The sequence below is a fragment of the Rhipicephalus microplus genome, chromosome 3 (genome assembly GCF_043290135.1).
Source record: "Rhipicephalus microplus isolate Deutch F79 chromosome 3, USDA_Rmic, whole genome shotgun sequence".
Taxonomy (NCBI): Eukaryota; Metazoa; Arthropoda; class Arachnida; order Ixodida; family Ixodidae; genus Rhipicephalus; species Rhipicephalus microplus.
The window spans coordinates 111371302-111390065 of NC_134702.1; positions in this window are offsets into that span (position 1 = coordinate 111371302).

Here is an 18764-nt window from a genome sequence, read left to right on the forward strand (position 1 = left end):
GACAATGTACACCCCTGCTTAAGAAAAAAAAGAGCTGAATTAAGAAAAATGAATGTGTACAAAGGTCTACGCATCATGCAGTCATGTTGTTGCATGACTCGCATGTCATTATTTTCTTGTTAGGGCCTGTCGCTTGTGTTCGCCATGCAGTCATGCCATACCATACCAGTTTTGCAACGTGCAATGTGAACGAAACCACCGCAAGAGCAGCAGCACTGCGAAATGTGAATCACGAGATTCATGCCATATATATCATGATTTTCATATTACGACTAGTCAAATAGGTTGTTCATATAGTCACTTTATGCCAAACCAAATTTAGTATCGATACCATACATAACGATACTGCATAACGGCTTGGCCAAAATGGATGCAGTGCACCAGAATCATTATTCCATCATATTGGTTAAGTAAACATACGAATTGACGAGTCCGTGTTCTCGCATAATAGCCAGTGCAGCACCGGCGAGTGCGACCGGTGGCTGTCAGTGAGGGGAGGCGTACATTTGGAGGAAGTGCTGCAAGCGCGTCGCATCGATATTTGTCGCTTCTTGCGCGGACACAGCACTTAATAAAAAAAGCTTCATTTAGGTTAAATGATGCCACAGCTGTGCTGTATTGTCATTTTTACTGGTCAAAATTCTGCATTCTGAAACTAAGAAGTGGCGATAACACTTCTACGGGCTCGGTCGGCAGGATTAACCTTTGGTGGAAATCATGGTGGTAGAACAGAATGCTTAAAGTCTAATTCACTGGGGCTCGTCTCGACGCATATCGAAAGTGAAAGTTTATGCATATTCGCACGCACTTTGTTAACTTAAAAGTACAGCTCAAGCAATAGAGTGTGAAAGAATTGCCAAGGCTGCGTTTCTAGCGTGGGGACATCAAGTGACTGCTGAGTTCTGCTCTAACATTGAAAGAAGAAATTGCAAACTAAAGCTCATTTATTTCTCGACAACTGCGCGCTGACTTAAAACACTTATTGTTACTGTTCGCAGTGAGACCTCTAGTCTTCTAAACAACAAAATAAAGACCCACATCAACGGATGTCAAACTTATGTAAGTAGGTGCGGGAAATGTAAACATATTCACGGCCGCATATCCTACGCTCCACAAAAATTGAAGGGTTGTTGATACCACTGGAATAAAAAACACAAACGTGCTAGAAAGCGTAATGAACAGCGTTGATTTCTTTTGATCATACACATATATCTCTGCGCATACAAAATAGAAACACTAGAAATAAGAGATTTTAAATACTGTGATGTGCTTTTCATCATGCCACCATTATCGACCAAGCTTTCATAACGCCACCGTCATCCACCTTGCTCACCAAGCCTTCCACCAGACACGTTTTGCCTCGTGACCATCAGCCGGCATTTTTCTCCGTCACGACCATTGGTTTGCCACCACCACCACCATTTTCCACCATTTTTTCTCCTCTAGCCGTCATCAGTCGGCATTTTCCACCGTCACCACCATTGGCTCACTACCACCACCTCCATATGCCATCATTTTTCTTTCACTCTCAACGTCATCAGCCACCTTATCCACTAATATTTCCACCATATCCACTATTCTTTCCACCTTATGGGCCAATAAATTCAGCATCCGCCAACCCAGGATTTTTAAGAGGGCATTCCGCCATAAATTATCATAAATTTTGTGTAAGGCTTACATTCACAATGCTACCCTTCATCATTTTTTTGGGATAAGCATTGTATCCCCTACACACCTCTTGGAAAACGTCTTGCACTTTGGGAAATGGTAATGAAGAATTATGAGGGAAGTGGGTATGCGCAACAGTTAATGGGTGATCAAGAAGTCTTCTAATGCATGGGTTGGAGTATGAGAATTGCGTAACGCAGTCGTTAAGCCATTCCCATTGTGTGACGCCTGGCACTTTCATTGGTTTTCTAAAACGAATTATTACTCATATTACCGCGATTCCTTTCCCGACATCAAGCCTGTCTAAGGCCAGTTTAGAAACGGGTTCCAAGCACTGGCGTGCCCAGTGGTAGATTACTAGGCTGGCCGGCAGCAGACCCAAGCTTGAATCACATTGTTTCATTGGTGTTTTTTATTCACTGAGTTCAAATCACTGGCTTCGCTCAGTGGTAGAATTTTGGGAAGGCACGCAGCAGACCCTGGTGCCGTAGGTGTTTTTTATTTACCGAGTTTTTTTTCGTTCAACACTGGTTACTGACGGTGGCAGACAACTACGGCGCCACGCATGACCCGTGTTCTGTTCTCTTAACAGCTTTCGCTGCAAATAAGGGGAGATGTGCATTTCTTAGTATTTTTCACCGCAGGCACAGGCTAACTGACAGGTGTATAAAAGGATGACGTGAAGAAAAAAAATTCCGCTGATCCCCCGTACCTTGGGAATCAATGTTATGCGAAGGGAAAGTGACTGACTGTGCTGAAATTTTTACTGGGAAAGCTTTATGAGATCAAAGCTTGGGTCATGTGCAGCGCCGTAGTTGTCCGCCGCCGCTGGTGTCCTTAGCCACTGACGCAGGAAATAAGAAAAAAAACCTAGTGCCAAAGACACAGTGGGGCTCGAACCTGGGTCCACTGTGTGCGAGCTCAGTACTCTACCACTGAGCGACGCCGGTGCATGGGACTTTTTCGCGAACTTGCATTAGGAAGGCTCGATGTCAGAAAAGAAATTGCGTTAATATCAATAATAATGCGTTTTAGAACACCAAAAGAACAACCAGGCGTGGCACAGTGTGAATAACGTTAAGAGTGCGTCGTCCAATGCTCTCACCCATTACAAAAGCTGGTTCTCGATAATCTTTCAACTTGGCGCATACCTGCTTCAGGCATAATTCCCCATCGTCATTAGCAGCTACACGAACAATTGGCACATATTTTATAGCAATTGTTTAGTGAATACCACGCTTCTCAGAAAAATGACGAAGAATATCAAAGCGAATGCTTGCTTACTACCCAGTAGAGGGTACTCAGCAAGTGTGCCTGCTTCAATTACCCTATGAGTGTTTAGAAATGGTGCTAAAAGGCTGCTCTTCTAGCATTCTGTGTGACTGTGCTGCGTCGTCGGCGTAGGTCTGGTGTTCTGTATTGAGCGAAACGTTGCAAAATGATGCCAGTCATAATATGAGAAACTTGTTTATTCAGCGAAGCTCGAACTAACTGACATTGAAAATGATAAGTACCGATGACAAAGATGTACTGGTGATGATGATATTCTTACGAATAAATATAGCACCTGGTACTATATAAACTCTTTATTTAGAGTGAACTTGTGCCGGTAAACTCAAAACTAAAAGCAGTGAGCCAAAAATGTCTCCATCTCGCTGACTACAACTTCGTCGGTCTCTTCCTCTGCCCCACGAGTCTCGTGCCGGTCCCGCCGCGTAGCATCGTGGCGCGTGCAGGACGGTGTTCCATGGCACGGCTTTCTTCCTACTTGCTTGGCGGCTTTTACGAACGCGAATTGTGGCACGCGTCCTCTGAGATGGTCGAGCTGTGGCAATAGTCCCCCTCCTAGCGCGCATCGCCCCGATGCGTAGAACCCGCTGACAGTTTCTAAACAATAGGACTTGTCCTTGTGTTAGACGACGTGAGTCAGTTCACTTGTTCAGTTCCTGTCGTAGTACGGTTTCATCCGTATTACATGTACAACTTCCGGGAGATTCCTGCGTCGTGTTGTGCATACTTGACCTTCAGGGATCACTTCGTAGTTTAATGGGTCTAGCTGACGAAGAACCCTGTAAGGGCCAAAATAGCGCCGCATAAGCTTTTCCGATAGGCCACGTGCACGTACAGGCGTTGAGACCCACAGTTGTTCTCCAGGGGAGTACTGAACGTCCCTTCGTCTTAGATTGCAACGGTGCGGATTCACGTCCTGCTGTTGAATGATGCGGTTCCGTGCTAGTTGTCGCGCCTCTTCTGTCCTTTCTACATATTCGCTTATGTCAGAGTCCTCTTCATTCGTGCTGTTGACAGGCAGTATCGCGTCTAATGTCGTTATTACTGTCCGACCATAAACAAGTTGAAATGGCGGGAAGTGGGTGGTCTCTTGTACTGCGGTATTGTATGCAAATGTAGCATACGGTAATATGGTGTCCCAAGTCCGATGCTCGAGGTCCACATACATCGCGATCCTGTCAGCAAGCGTCCTGTTCAGCCTTTCAGTTGACCCGTTAGTTTGCGGATGGTATGCGGTAGTTCTGTGGTCGGTGTGCGTTAGTTTCATGACAGACTGTACTAGCCTGGCAGTGAACGCAGTTCCTTTGTCAGTTATAAGGACTTCAGGTGCGCCATGTCGCAGCACTATTTGGGTCACAAAAAACTGAGCCACTTCATTTGCCGTTCCTTTTGTGAGAGATGACGTCTCGGCATACCGGGTCATGTAGTCGGTTGCTACAACTATCCAGCGCTTCCCAAACAATGACATAGGAAATGGTCCAAGCAAATTCATTCCGACCTGCTCAAACGGGACTTTCGGTGGCTCTATCGCTTTCAAAAGACCTGCTGGTTTTAGGGGTGGTACTTTGCGTCTTTGGCATTCTTGACATGATCTTACGTAATGCTGTACTGAATCCATCAATTTCGGCCAGTAATATCTCTGGCGGATTCTCGCCAAAGTCCTACTAATGTCCAAGTCACCTGCCGATGGGTCATCATGACACGCTTCTAAAATTTCCGCTCGCAGTGATGATGGTATCAGCAGTACGAACGTTTTACAGGTGTGTTGAAAGTTTCTCTTGTAGAGAACGTTGTTGCGGAGGACGTAGAAACGTAGTCCACGGATGAAAACTCGTGGTACTTCGACTTGCTGCCCCTCTAAATATCGAATGAGCAGAAGTAATTCTGGGTCCATTCGCTTATCATGAGCCATCTCCGACACATTCACAGCTCCAAGAAATGCGGAGTCTTGTTCATGCTCATAAGATGAGGTCTGGACTGGTGCTCGTGACAAGCAATCCTTGTCATTGTGCTTGTGGCCAGAATTGTAGACTACGGTGATGTCATATTCTTGTAGACGAAGGCTCCATATAGCAAGTCTTCCGGAAGGATCCTTGAGGTTCGCAAGCCAGCACAATGAATGATGGTCACTGATGGCTCGGAATGGTCTACCGTATAAATATGGACTGAACTTACTGATGACCCATATGAGTGCGAGACATTCCTTTTCTGTAGCTGAATAATTATACTCAGCTTTCGACAGAGTGTGGCTTGCATAAGCAATACCTTTTTCTTCCCCGTCCTGCCAATGAACAAGAATAGCACCAAGGTCAACTTTGCTGGCGTCCGTATGAATGTATGTTTTGGCATCTTCGTCAAAATGAGCGAGTATGGGTGGTGACTGCAAACGCAGTCGTAACTCAGAGAAGGCGTCTTCTTGCTTTGGGTGCCAGATGAATGGCACAGCTTCCTTCGTGAGCCGTGTCGGTGGTTCCGAAATCTTGGAGAAGTTTTTAACGAAGCGCCTATAGTAGGCATAGAGCCCCAGGAAACGTCGCATAGCTTTTTTATCTCTTGGCCTTGGGAAATTTCCAACAGCAGTGATTGTATCCGGATCAGGGCGGACACCGTGAGAACTGACAATGTGCCCGAGGAACCGAAGCTCCCGGAATCCAAAGTGGCACTTATCGGGTTTGATCGTAAGTGCAGCCATACGAATAGCGTCCAGTACCGTTCTCAATTTCTGTATGTGCTGCTCGAACGTAGTAGAAAAAATTACTACGTCATCAAGATAGACAAAGCATGACTGCCATTTGAGGCCGGAGAGCACAGTGTCCATCATCCTCTGGAAGGTAGCGGGAGCAGAACACAAACCAAATGGGAGTACTTTGAACTCGTAGAGTCCGTTGGGTGTCACAAACGCCGTCTTTTCACGATTTCGTTCGTCGACTTCTATTTGCCAGTACCCGCTCTTTAGATCCAAAGATCAAAAAAGTGAGCATTGCGCAGTTTATACAACGTATCGTCGACTTGTGGGAGTGGGTACACGTCTCACTTCGTGACGAGGTTGAGTTTTCTGTAATCAAGACAGAACCGCATGGTGTTGTCTTTCTTCACCAGTACTACTCATGGGCTTTTGCCTATGCCCGTGCCCATGGGCTTTTGCCCACGCGCATGGGCTTTTGGAGGGCTGTATGACATCGTCGTCGAGCATCTCCTGTACTTGCTTCTTTATCGCCTCCCTTTCTTTCGGAGCTACTCGGTATGAATGCTGACATACTGGTATAACATGCCCTTCGATTACAATGCGGTGCTTTACTACAGGCGTACGTCCGACTTTCGATAAAGATGAAAAACACTCTGCGACTTCCTTGATCAACTCCACAATCTTGTCTTTCTGCAGAGATGAAAGCTCTCGGTCAATATCTATTTTCTCGAGGACACTGTTCACTGTTGAGGGCGTTGTGGGTACTTTTTCTTTGGTGCAAACATCTGAGACTTGTACGTAGTCATGAGGTGATGCTATGGCTGCTCCCTTCGCCACATGCTGTACCTCGTTGGTAAATTTAGTCAATAGCACATCAGTATATCCGTTCCGCAAGTTCACTAGACCTCTCGCCACGCGTATCCCTTTGTGAGTAGAAGGTCGATATTTCCATCAACTAGACCGGCACATTCCCGAAAAACGTCGCTTTTCACAGAAACTGTCACGCTGCTACGTGGCGGCACTGTCACACCTTCATCCACAATACGAAGAGACGAAACAATTGGTTGCTCCGCATGACACACGGTAACAGCGTTCTCTGTAGAGAAAGGAACTTGGGATTTCTGCAAGTCGATGATGGCACTGTTTGCTTGCAGTAAGTTCATGCCCACGATTGTCTCACGGGAACATTCGGGGAGAACAATAAAACTGCAGACGTACACATGGCCTCTTATTCCCACTCTCGCTGTGCACAATCCTACGGGGCTGACTAAATGCCCTCCGGCGGTGCGTATCTGCGGTCCGGTTCAATGAGTGAGCACTTTCTTCAGCTTCTTTGCGAGCATGCTACGTATTACTGAGTAGTAGGCAACTGTGTTTATTAACGCTATTGTTTCGACGTCATCGATTCTGACTTGTAGCTCGTATGTCAAGTCACCATTACTGCGCTTGTGCGTCATTGTGCCAGTGTCGTCGTCTGATCCGGTTAGCGATGGAGGGTTTTCAGTTTTCCGAAAATCAGCGGCCCTGCCTCCACAGGTCACTGGTTCTAGTTTTCCCGTCGCGGCCTTGGTGAACGACGCCTCGGGAAAGTAGATGATGGGTGTGGACTCGGCGACCTATTGCGCATTGGTGCAATCAACCGCGATTCATGTCGCTGAGTGTTTGGATAGGCATAGCGCGAAGATAAATATTCTTCGATTTCATAACGGCGCTCACCGTTACGAGGGCAGGGTGCATTCACTGGGAAGCTACGTAGCCTGACCCGACGGTAGTGGCATGTCCGATAAAGATGACCTGCCTCCCCACAGTGGTAGCAGAGGGGCCGCCAGTCTGCCGTGCGCCATACATCACTTTTGCGGGGTCTCGCTTCTGGCATCGGTGGTGGCGTACTGCGAGGAAAGGTCGGTGGCATAAACAGAGCTTGTGCAAAGCTCGGGCGTCTCATGTCTTGCCGTACGACTTGCGCGTACGACAGCTGTGGCTGAGGTTCCGGTTGCGCGTGGTGTGGCACCTGAGGCTGCGGTTGAATAATTGCTTGCCGCACTTCTTCACATACAACGTCGGCGATTGAGGGCATCGCTGGAAGACTTTGGGTGAGTTGTAGTTTCTGGAGCTCCTCCTCAACAATGGCCCTCATCATTTCCCGGAGGACGTCAACGTTGGTGGGAGGGTTGTTGACTCTGCCCTGACTGAAGAGACGCTGAAGTCTCTGTTGTACAGTCGCGCACGTTGTTGTAGTGTCCTTTCCATAGTCGTTGCCTCGGACCGGAACTCCGCCACAGTTTGCGGTGGATTACGTACCAGGCCTGCAAAATTTCTTCTTTTACTCCGCGCATTAGGTGCCACAACTTCTTCTCCTCGGCATGTTTTGGTCGGCTCGGTGGAAGAGCCGCGACAAGTCTTCTATGTACATGGCCACGCTCTCGTTATTTCGTTGGTTTCTCGCCTGAACAACAGTCTCTGCCTCCTCTTTGCGGTCCGTGTTCGGATAGGTTGCGATTAGCTTCCATCGGAAGTCGTCCCACGACAGCAAGGACGCTTCGTGGTTCAAAAACCACGTACGTGCCGAATTTTGCAGGGCGACGTAAACGTAACGAAGTTTTCGGGCTTCGTCCCAACCATTCAAACGTGCAACGCGCTCGAAGCCTTCAAGCCAGTCCTCTGCATCTTCAAAGGTCTCACCGTGGAAGACCTCTGGTGTACGTGGCGAATCCACAATGAGGTGAGATGGAGATGGCATCGACTGGGTGGCCATCGCAGTGACGCTTGTGCTTCAGGTCTCGACAGCTCTTGATGAGTCAACTAGGGGGCCAAACTTGGGCTGCTCACCACGTAGTCGGCGACTCGTGCGTTGGCGCACAAGTGTCAATTCTGCTGGCTCCAATCTTCTGCGATCTGGGCTTCTCTCCCTTGCCTGTGGTGGCTTGGAATCATACCCAGCACGTCCATCAGATTGTTACGAATAAATATAGCACCTGGTACTAATAAACGCTTTATTTAGCACGCACTTGTGCCCGTAAACTCAAAACTAAAGATGGTCAGCCAAAAATGTCTCTTGCTCGTTGACTACAACTTCATCGGTCTCTTCTTCTGCCCCTCTAGTCTCGTGCCGGTCCCGTGGCGTAGCATCGTGGCGCGTGCAGGACGGCGCTCCATGGCACGGCTTTCTTGCTACTTGCTTGGCGGCTTTTACGAACGCGAATTGTGGCACGCGTCTTCAGTTCCTCAGGACCTGAATAAAGTTCTTTGTCTGTCTGTCTGTCTTCTGCGATGGTCAAGCTTTGGCAATATGATGATATGTAAAGAGAATCAAGAGTCATCGTCTTGTCGCGCTCACAGTAATTTCCTCGCGCAGTGGAAGCGGCTGCCTGGTCACATGAAAGTGTTATGAAATATGTGCGGTGTAAGGCTTTAAACGAGTTATCAGCACTATCACTGTTCCTCAGCAGCGGTGAGCAGAATTAGTGGTGAAGCGCGGCAAATGACAGGAGATGTGTTTTTCAGCAGCGTGTGCAGCCCACAAAAGCGGTAGGTGAACTTGTCGCCTAAGTCTGGGACGCGAAGCGGAGTCTATAGAAGAACTTCGTCACCAGGGGAAAATTTAATTACGCAGTTAGACGAGTCGTAAAGAGACTTTCGGCTTTCCTGAGAGAGGGCCGTGTGGACGCGGGCCAGGAGACGGCAGTGGGCTAGTAGAGATTGAAAATCAGGAGATAAACAAATAAAAGCTTAACCTTTAAGAATTGAACGCGATAGTCATGTCCTGTCCCTAGTGGATACTACAAAGAAAACGTGCAATCTTTTCAAACTTGCTATGCACCCACCACGTGACGTTAAGAGAATAGATGCAGAAGAGTGTGCCTTTTGTAGTATGTGACCACCTTGAAAACGATAACCAGATATTATGACGCATTCTGGGCAATGTACTCTTGTACCACGCTTCATTGCTGCAATATTTTATGTTGTACTGTGAAGCAAGTGTACAGTACGCGTGTGCTTGTAAGGTATGAAAGTTACTTTCACTGCATTTCAAAGCTGCGGAAGTTATTTTGACTGCATTCACAAGCAAACGCATGACCACGTCGTAGAACATCCGCAAATGACCCGGGTTGGATCCTCACTGTGATGCGGCATTTTTTATATATTTTATCTGCATCATTTTCAATTTTCGATCACGCATAAGATAATGATGTTTCGCTCACAGATTTTGACACTGACGCTGGAATATCTGCGCAACGAGCTCTTTGACGCTATAGCGTTAAAATATTTCAGCGAAATGTGCTGTCGAGGGTGTTCGGGCTGAAATGAAAAAGACGTCCAGAGTTAAACTCGGTGAGCGGCCACGGATGAGGAAAGCGGGTATTGCGTTAAGCAACCGTATTATAAGCGAAAGTCACAAAGGTCCAGATTGCATCCCGTTTTGTGTGGTTCGAGTTAATGTATATAAGGATCATGCTTGAGAGGGTAAAATTAAATCCATTTGCCTACGGGTAGTAACGAGGTGTTGTCTTTTGAAAACCGTTGGAAGCACGCAAAATTTGGTAAGCACTAGATGAAAGAAATGCATTGTCACGATTGCTCAGGTGAACGTGTGGAGCTCCGTGGCGCAAAAAGATGCTACACAAGAAGATATCGGCGACTTCAGTAGCAGTTCCAGACTGCCCAGAAGCTGTTTCTGCGTAGCAGAAAAAATTGTCGACTGCCACGGCACTCCCACGATTCTCCTACGTTGTTATAAGAAGAGGGCCCCACATGCCGTTTTCGACAAAATCAAAAGGCAAGGCGTTGATATAAGAAGAGGCTGTGTAAAAGTGTCAGTCGATACGTTGTTGTAAAACGAGGAAGAATTAGGTGCCAGATAATGGTGAACTTGGCACAGCGATTGGAGAGAGTAGCAACGGCATGTTGACCAGGCTAGGCAGAGGGCATCGTGATATAGCACCAGCGTCTTGGTGCTTCTTTGCAGATCTGTAGGCGGCATCAAAATCGTACTCCTGAAAGCGAACCACCCAACGACTGCTGTGACCCGATAAGCTTTTCAGTGATCAAAGTCCGCCTAATGCGTTACGGTTGATAACGACTTTAAAGTTACGGCCGTAACTTTTACCTGGACGATGTGGTAGAAATCTTTGCACTTCCCAAACAACAGCAAGGGACTCCTGTTTGATGATGGTGTAGTTATTTTCTGCATCAATAAGAAGATCGCATGCGCAAGCAACGATGCATTCACGCGAGGTTTTCTCGCGTTGCAAGAGTACCGCACTAGACCATGACTGCTAGCGTAAGTATGAAGGATGGTGGGTGCATCTGGATTGAAGTTGCATAGTACCGAAGCCGACGTAAGGGCTTCAGCGTCGTGAAAGCGTTTTCACTGTCTTCGGACCCAACAAAGGTGACTTTACTTGCGAGGAGATGATGGCGTGGAGAAGCAAGTTCTGTCTGTCTCTCTCTCTGCGATGCCACGTATGAGGCGCCGCAAAAAGCTAAGCCAAAAAAGCTATAGAGGCCATTTCGGCGCAGTGTACGAGTAAACTCGACGATGGTGTCAAACTTCTCGGGGTACGGCTGAATTGCTTTTTCGCTGACTAGGGGACTGAAAACTTGATTGTCTTGCTTTCAAATGTATATTTGTTTGTATTAAGCTGTACGCCAGCTTTTGCAAGGCATGCAAGAACTTTGTGAATACATCGCATATGTTGCGAGAAGGTGGTTTAAAACACTATGTCGTCGAGGTAGCACGTTTTTCATTTCAAACCTAGCAATACACCCTCTATCATGTGTTAAAAGGTGACGGGTTGATTACAAAGTCCGAAAGGCGTCCTAATAAACTTGTGCGATTCAACTGGGGTTAGAAAGGCATTCTTTATCAGACTCTGACATTGGTATCTTCCAGTAGCCTTACCTGAAGTCGAGGCTGAATAATACTCGGTGCCTTAGAATGAATCTTGTGCGTCGTCGATACGAGGCAGATAGTAAACATCACTGTGCGTTATTTTGTAAAGCGCACGGTAGTCGACGCCGAAACAAACTATTAGATCTTTTGTTTAGATGCGAACAACTGGGAATCACTACGGACTTGAGGAAGGACGTTTGGTGTTGCATCATAGCACGTCTGAGAAGTTTTCACGTTGATCTTGCGTTCTGCCACAGAAACGTGATACGGACGCTGATGTACGATATGAGCGCCATCTGCCTAGGTGCTTTGAGTAGAGGTGGTAGTCATGCTGAGGACGGGATACCTCACGTAGAATCTATGATGATTTATATGTGGGATTTAACGTCCCAAAGCCACCATATGAATATGAGGGACGCCCTAGTGGAGGGCTCGACCACTTGGGGTTCTTTACCGTGCACCGAAATCCAAGCCCACGGGCCTACAACATTTCCGCCTCCATTGGAGATGCAGCCGCCGCAACCAGGATTCGAACCCGCAACCTGCGGATCAGCAGCCCGGTACCTTAGCCAGTAGACCACTGCGGCGGGGCACCTCACGCCAAAATACAAACGTAGTCAATTCAACAGGGCTAGCAAATCTTCCGTCTCGGCAGGTGTTTGGTCAGTGCATACGATCGCCGACAAAGGTGAGAAAGAAGCATTGAGTGGCGGTAATTTTGTGTATTAGTACATTGATCTAGTTGTCCCTCGGAAGACCTACAATCGCCACAGACTGAATGCCGACCACGCAAGGGACAGCTGCGCCACAGGGGAGCAGTAAATATTTGGTAGATGTTTGCCGCGGTAAGGTAAGCATACCCGTCGAAGAAGCGGATAAGCCCCGGTGTTGTCAAACACCTCTACATAGGGTATGGTCGTAAAATAGAATAAGTACGTGGCGTTCCATGATGTTCATGGAATTAACGCCTATATTCTCTTCGATGGATGACCGAAGTACATAATTCGACATTGGGACAAGGTGGATGCGGCTTTCATGTTCAAGAGATGAAACGTCACTGGCATTTTGATGTAGGAGGCGCTGATGACAAGTTAGGGAAGCGGATGCACAAGGCAACAAATCCCACTCTAGATAGAGTCCCGTGGAGGAAGGAAAAATGCAGGAGGGAGCATGACGTCACGCACCCAACCTTGGCTATAGCCAACCCGTTTTGAAGACATCAAAGTCGGCCCAGTATGTGAACTTTTGCGCGAAATCACGCCAGCTATGAGACTTCCCGATACTTCGGAGTACGGCACCCAGTACTTTTTAAGTGAAACACGCTGGTTCGGTGCAGACCGGTGGGCTCACGCAGGTGGTTTAAAGACAGAACAGCACCGAGAGTACTAAAAGCTACCGCAACTTTAGACATTTTGATCACGTGTTCGGCCGACAAAATAGGCTTTACTCCTGTGTGATGTAATGCCCCCTGTTTTCTTTTTCTTCCTCCATGAGTTCGAAGGTACACTCACAAAATACCAGAAAGATGATTTGATGGCGAATACCTTCATGAAGACACGAATCACAGACAGGGCAAGTGGATGAACGATAACGTTGGTCGCTGCCTGGAGACGCGGTCCGCCGTAAGGCATGGTCACTTCTAGAAAGTGGGAACAAAAATCAGTACGAATAATCGAAACGGCAGTGCTAGTGTCTACGAGAGCTTCAACGAATACACCTTCCTCAAACACTTCTCTGAAGTTGGATTGCCACTCTGAAGGAATCGTTGGCTGTCCGGTGTTTGCAGTTTTGCCTCCTAAAACTGCATCGGGGAGTTTCCCGTATAAGGCATTTTTTAAATGGGAGGCGGGTGGCAGAGGTGACACTGAACGCCGATTTGGAGAAAAACATCTGGAGAAGAAGACTCAAGTGTATTCCTAGTCATATCAGTGAGGTAGGAAAAGAGAATAAGGTTGATAGGAAGAGTGGTAGGGTGGCCGTTGGTAGTTCGTAATAGGATGGAAACCTCGATGTTTCTCTAGAGCATAGCCGCGTTTCTCCTCTTGTTGGCACCTTTGACAAAACCAGGTGCTATGTCCTCGATAGCGAAAATAGTAACAGATGGGTCGATGAGGGCGCTGAGGCTGTAGTAAGGCGGTGCTTGCACCTGCGCTGACAACGAATCTACAGGTGCATGCCCTCCTGATGTAGCAACAGAAACGGTGGGTGTAGCATAAAACACCACAATGTTGGCGTACGTTGGCGTCTGGCACTTCCAGACCCCGTTGAAACGCATCAGATGCGATCTCTTGCCTAATCATGCTTCATAAGACAATTTATGGAAAGGGAAGGGTAACTTCCGCAGCGTAGGAAGATAGCGCTCCTGAAGCTCTTCACGAACGTTATCACGATAAGCACACGCAAGTCAAGGGTCACAGGCAGAGGAACGTCGGCGGCATCGTAGCATAGACGAAAAAACTGAAGCTGGTCAAGTCACTGGCTGGTGGTTATCACGTCCTGGATAGAGTCAGGATTTTCTGTGGAGCGAGCATTCAAAGTGGCGGTATTGATGCATTTAGAATGTGGCGTATTTGGTCGTTCGGGGACACGGTGAAGTTGGCACGCTTGCACAATGCAAGAACCTCCTCAATATACGAGGCATAAGCTTCGCCCGGTAGCGGAATGCGCTCAGCCAGCATCTTCTTTGCTGCTTCAGCACGAACTGCGGAGGCACCAAACATTTGGCGAAGCTGCTGCTAAATTGTGTTTCAGTCAAGAAGATCCGGTTAGTGGTTCGAAAACCAAGCCTTAGCGGCATCAAACAAGTAGAAAGGGTCACTGCGCAAAATTCTGTGGACAGTTCCACTAGTTCAAAGCACTGATTAGTTGGTAATTTTGCATCCAGTCTTCTACATAATCATCTAAGAGACCAAAAAACACAGGTGGATCACACAGGCTGACGATGCTGACGATCACACAGGCTACGAGCAAGCAAGATGCCCAGACTGCCTAGGGACGATATCAAGGTGATTGTTCGACCGAAGGACAGGCTGAATATAAGGAGCACGTGCGGTGCGAGTCTTAATGAGGCGATACGCGACGGAGTAGGAGTGGGCGAAGACGAGATGATCACAATCTGCCCCAACCCCACGCAAAACATTTTGGTGATAAGCACACCGGAGGAAAGCACAGCGACTAAAATCACCAAGATGAAGGTTTTTACTATCAACGGAAAGAGGTATGAAACGAACGCATACGTTTCGGCGCATGAACATACGAGAAAATAAATTATACGCAATGTACCTCTTAAATTTAATCAAGATCACCTCAAGGAAGTGCTGGTGAACACAAGAAACCCCTCTCTTACGTATGCGAAGAGGCTCAAGTACGACTAACTTGATACTGTTCTATGAAGGGAACAGAGTTCTTACGTGAGTTTACTTCAACAGCGTTATGATGAGAGTATCTCTCAACCGGAAACACAGAGACTTCTGAAAGGATTGTCGCAGGCTCGGCCACGGACCTGACATGTGGCAAAGACCAAGTATCAAACTCTGCCTAATATGCGGATTAAAGAACCCCATCAATGGACACCAGTGTACGCCCCAGTGCCGAATATGCGGTGAAGAGCACCGTACGGCCGACCGGAAGGCAAGGTCAAATACAAGGTGCTGCACATAGTGAAGCAGAGAAGGTGGAAGGCCATGTGCAGAGACTTGCAAAAGCGAACCCTGTCTGCATCAGATAGCAATGCTGGTGCGGGGGAAGGAGGCCGGCCTAGCCGCTCGAGATCCAGAACCCGCTCCCAACAGTTCATGAGTCGTTCAATCAGATCCGCATCCCCTCGCCGGTAAAAAGACAGAGCAAAAGTCGTAGTACAAGCAGAAGTCGGAGCCGAAGCAGAAGCGGCAGCGAGAACCGATACCGCCCCCAACAAGACATAGGAGGGGCCACACCTGGCGGGAAACAGAAAGGTCCGCGCAAAATTCCCTGGTGCGACATAGTTGCGGGAACAAAGGCATACTCTGTGCAGGGGCACCATCTCTCCGGCCGCCCGTGGGCTGCCGCCGACCCCGTCTTGGCGGCAAAGATGGAGAACTTGAAGAAAGAAAATAGGGAGCTTAGACAAGAGTTGGCCAAGGGCAGAAAGCAGAGATAAAAATTAAGGCAGAAAATTGAGGAGCTACTACGGGCACTTAACGAAATCCTCAAGCGAATGGGAAGACACTACCCAGAAACTCCATTATAAGGCGCCTCCTCTTCGCACGGAGCTGCTGATGAACGCGACACAACTTCAGCGAAAGGAGACGGGGACACGCACGGACATATGCAGCAAAGGTGAATATGAAGCGTCGGTGGCGGTGGGCTTTGAGCGTACGAGCCAAAGCAATTCCTAACATTTTGAAGGCGCTAAAATCACACTCAAGTACGAATGCGGGAATGACTAGGAGCCCGAATAATAGACCCGATCGAAGAAATAGGTAGTCAAGCTAACCAACACGACAGAGCGACTGTTTCAGACGCTCCTCATTCGGCTGACCGAGTCTGACGCGGAAAGGAACGCACAGTAAAAGCGCATCGAATATCTGGAACGTGGACGGCGCAATTGCAGCAACAGCGACAAAGACATCATGAATTGGGATGGGACGCATCGAACATTCTAAACAGAAGCAACAATGTCAACGGCACTCACACTGAAAAAGGAGGGACGCTCGGACAATTGCATTCCCCTAACGCCTTCGAATAGCAACCATGGCTTTGCGCCGCAAGTTTGTCGACAGGCGCATCGCCTGGCAATGGAACTGTAGGGGCTTCAAAAACAAAAAAGTCTGGCAGCATATCCACGGAGTGAATGATGGAGAGTGGGGCGAAGCATCCATCCGTCCATTCATTCTTGCTTCCGTCCGTCCATGCGTCTTTCGGTGTGACCGTCCGCGCGTCCATTCGCCCGTTCGCGCGTGCGTCTGTTCGTGCGTCCGCACGTCCATCTGTGCGTCTGTCCCTGCGTTCGTCCATGCATCCACCCCTGCATTCGTCTATGCGTCCATTCGTCGGTGCAGCCATCCGTGAGTCCGTTCATGCATCTGTCTGTGTGTCCGTTCGTCCATCTATTCAACACTCCAAGTACCACCATCTCGCATCTTTTCATCAGATATTCCCGATATAGAAGCACCGTCATCCAGCGGACATTCCAAGGACTAAACTAGAGGTGGCACACGCATACTTTCTTACGGCTTGCGCTTCGTGTCTACTTCCCACCTTTAACCACCTCGACTTCATGGTATATACTAGTTCACTGTATTCATGGCACTGCGGCCCAACGCTCGCTAAACGTTTCTAAACCAAAAGAGGTTACGCCCGACGAGTATAGCGTAGCAACCCTTTCTTGTCCGATAGTGCTCAATGTACATGCCAATGGCTGCTAATGGGGAATGAGAGACATGCGAATTTGGCTTTTAGTTAACGCGCACGCTGCGAATTTTTCATTGTTCAACAAACCACAGGAGAAATCTCCCACCGGCACCCTCTTGCAGGTCAAAACGTAAGACTGGTTACACACTACGACTACGACTGAGACTACTGCGAGGGACGAACGGGCGCCGCTTTAAGGATTGGCTGCGGCGATGGGACGCGTTGCCCACTCGTCAGAGACTGTCAAAGTGGGGCGTTATTTCCAATGACCACTGCCCCAACTGCGGGAAAAGAGAAAGGATCCACCACATGATGTTTGAATGCGTAGTGGCCGGAGGCGTGTGGCACGTCGTGCGTCGTCAATTTGGAGTGTCAATCCATTCGGTCAACCCGCGCCAAAGAGGCTTATTTGAACAACTCGTACTGTCCGTCACAATGTTCGTCTTGTGACGTCACTGCTGTATGATCGAAGCACGGCGACGACCCCAACGAGCTGCTTACCCAGTGTTACAGAAGATCAGAATGATCATGGTTCGGTACCTTACCAAACAGATTGAAACTCAGGGTGAAGAAGCCTTTACCAGAAGGTGGCATACACGTTTTTTGTGGAGTTTGGAATGGGAATATTGAACTTCCTTTGCTGCCGTTTTAACTCGAAAAAAGCGGAAAAAATTACTTCTTGTCGCACGTAACATGTGAATCTGTTTCAACTTTGTGTTTTTTGCGTTTTTTTAGTTGTTTTGCTGTTTTTTTAGTGATTCGTGTTCTGTGAAAACAATAAAGTGCTGTGTGTTACATCCTGTCTATGTTCTATTGTTTTTAGACGCCACTGAAGTGATTATGTTACACAAGGCAGTTGTACTGGCCTGAAGTTTTCTTACCACTTTGCAATAAACTTCCCTGTTTTAAGGCGCTTCGCCCTTAAAGACCGATGTCGTACCCGATCGTATGTGCGAGAAACGCCAAAATGGCCCGCCATGGGAGCGTCATAAAGTTGGTGCAGAACAGTGGAGCGCAGGCGCGCTGGGATGACAGGAAGTAAGTCTGTTCCAAGAAATTAAGGTTACGGTGGTATCCCGTCTTTCACCAAAAACATTCGTAGGAACGGGTAGCGAGGCGTTCACTCTAGTTTTTTCAGTGATGGCTCGTAAAGAACCATTGCGACGTCGCTTCACCAATGTTCAGCAGCTGCGACATGGAAAAAACGTCCGCGATAGCGTCAGTATTGGTTAATTCGTCTACAGGGTAGCTGGATAAATATTCCGCATCCTGATGTAATCGCCTTGTTTTATGTATTACAGAGAACGTGTATTCTTGAAGGCGTAGGGTCCAACGAGCAACAGGTCCTGCGGGGTCCTTCAGGGAGGCTAAGCAACAGAGCGCCTGATGATCCGGGACAACACGGAATGAGCGCCCGTACAAGTATGGACTGAAACTTGGCGACTGCCTATACAAGGGCGAGACACTCGCGCTCCGTGATGGAATAGTTGCGCTCGGCTGGAGATAGCAGTCGACTTGCGTAGGCTACAACACGGTCGTGTCCCCGTTGGTGCTGCAATAGCACAGTTCCTATGCCATGTCCACTCCCAGGCAGCACAGAAGGTTGGCCCAATATTGGGGATAGATTGGCATTGCCTGGCCCATGAACGGCCCAGTTTTCACAACGTACCGCCAAGATTGGCTATGCCAGCCAAATAGAACGGCGACGTTGGACCAGCGTTGACAACGTACCCCCAATATTGGTTCTGCCAGCCGAATAGAACCGCTATGTTGGACCAGCATTAACAACATTCCGCCAATGATGGCTGTGCCAGTCTATTAGATTGGTTATATTGG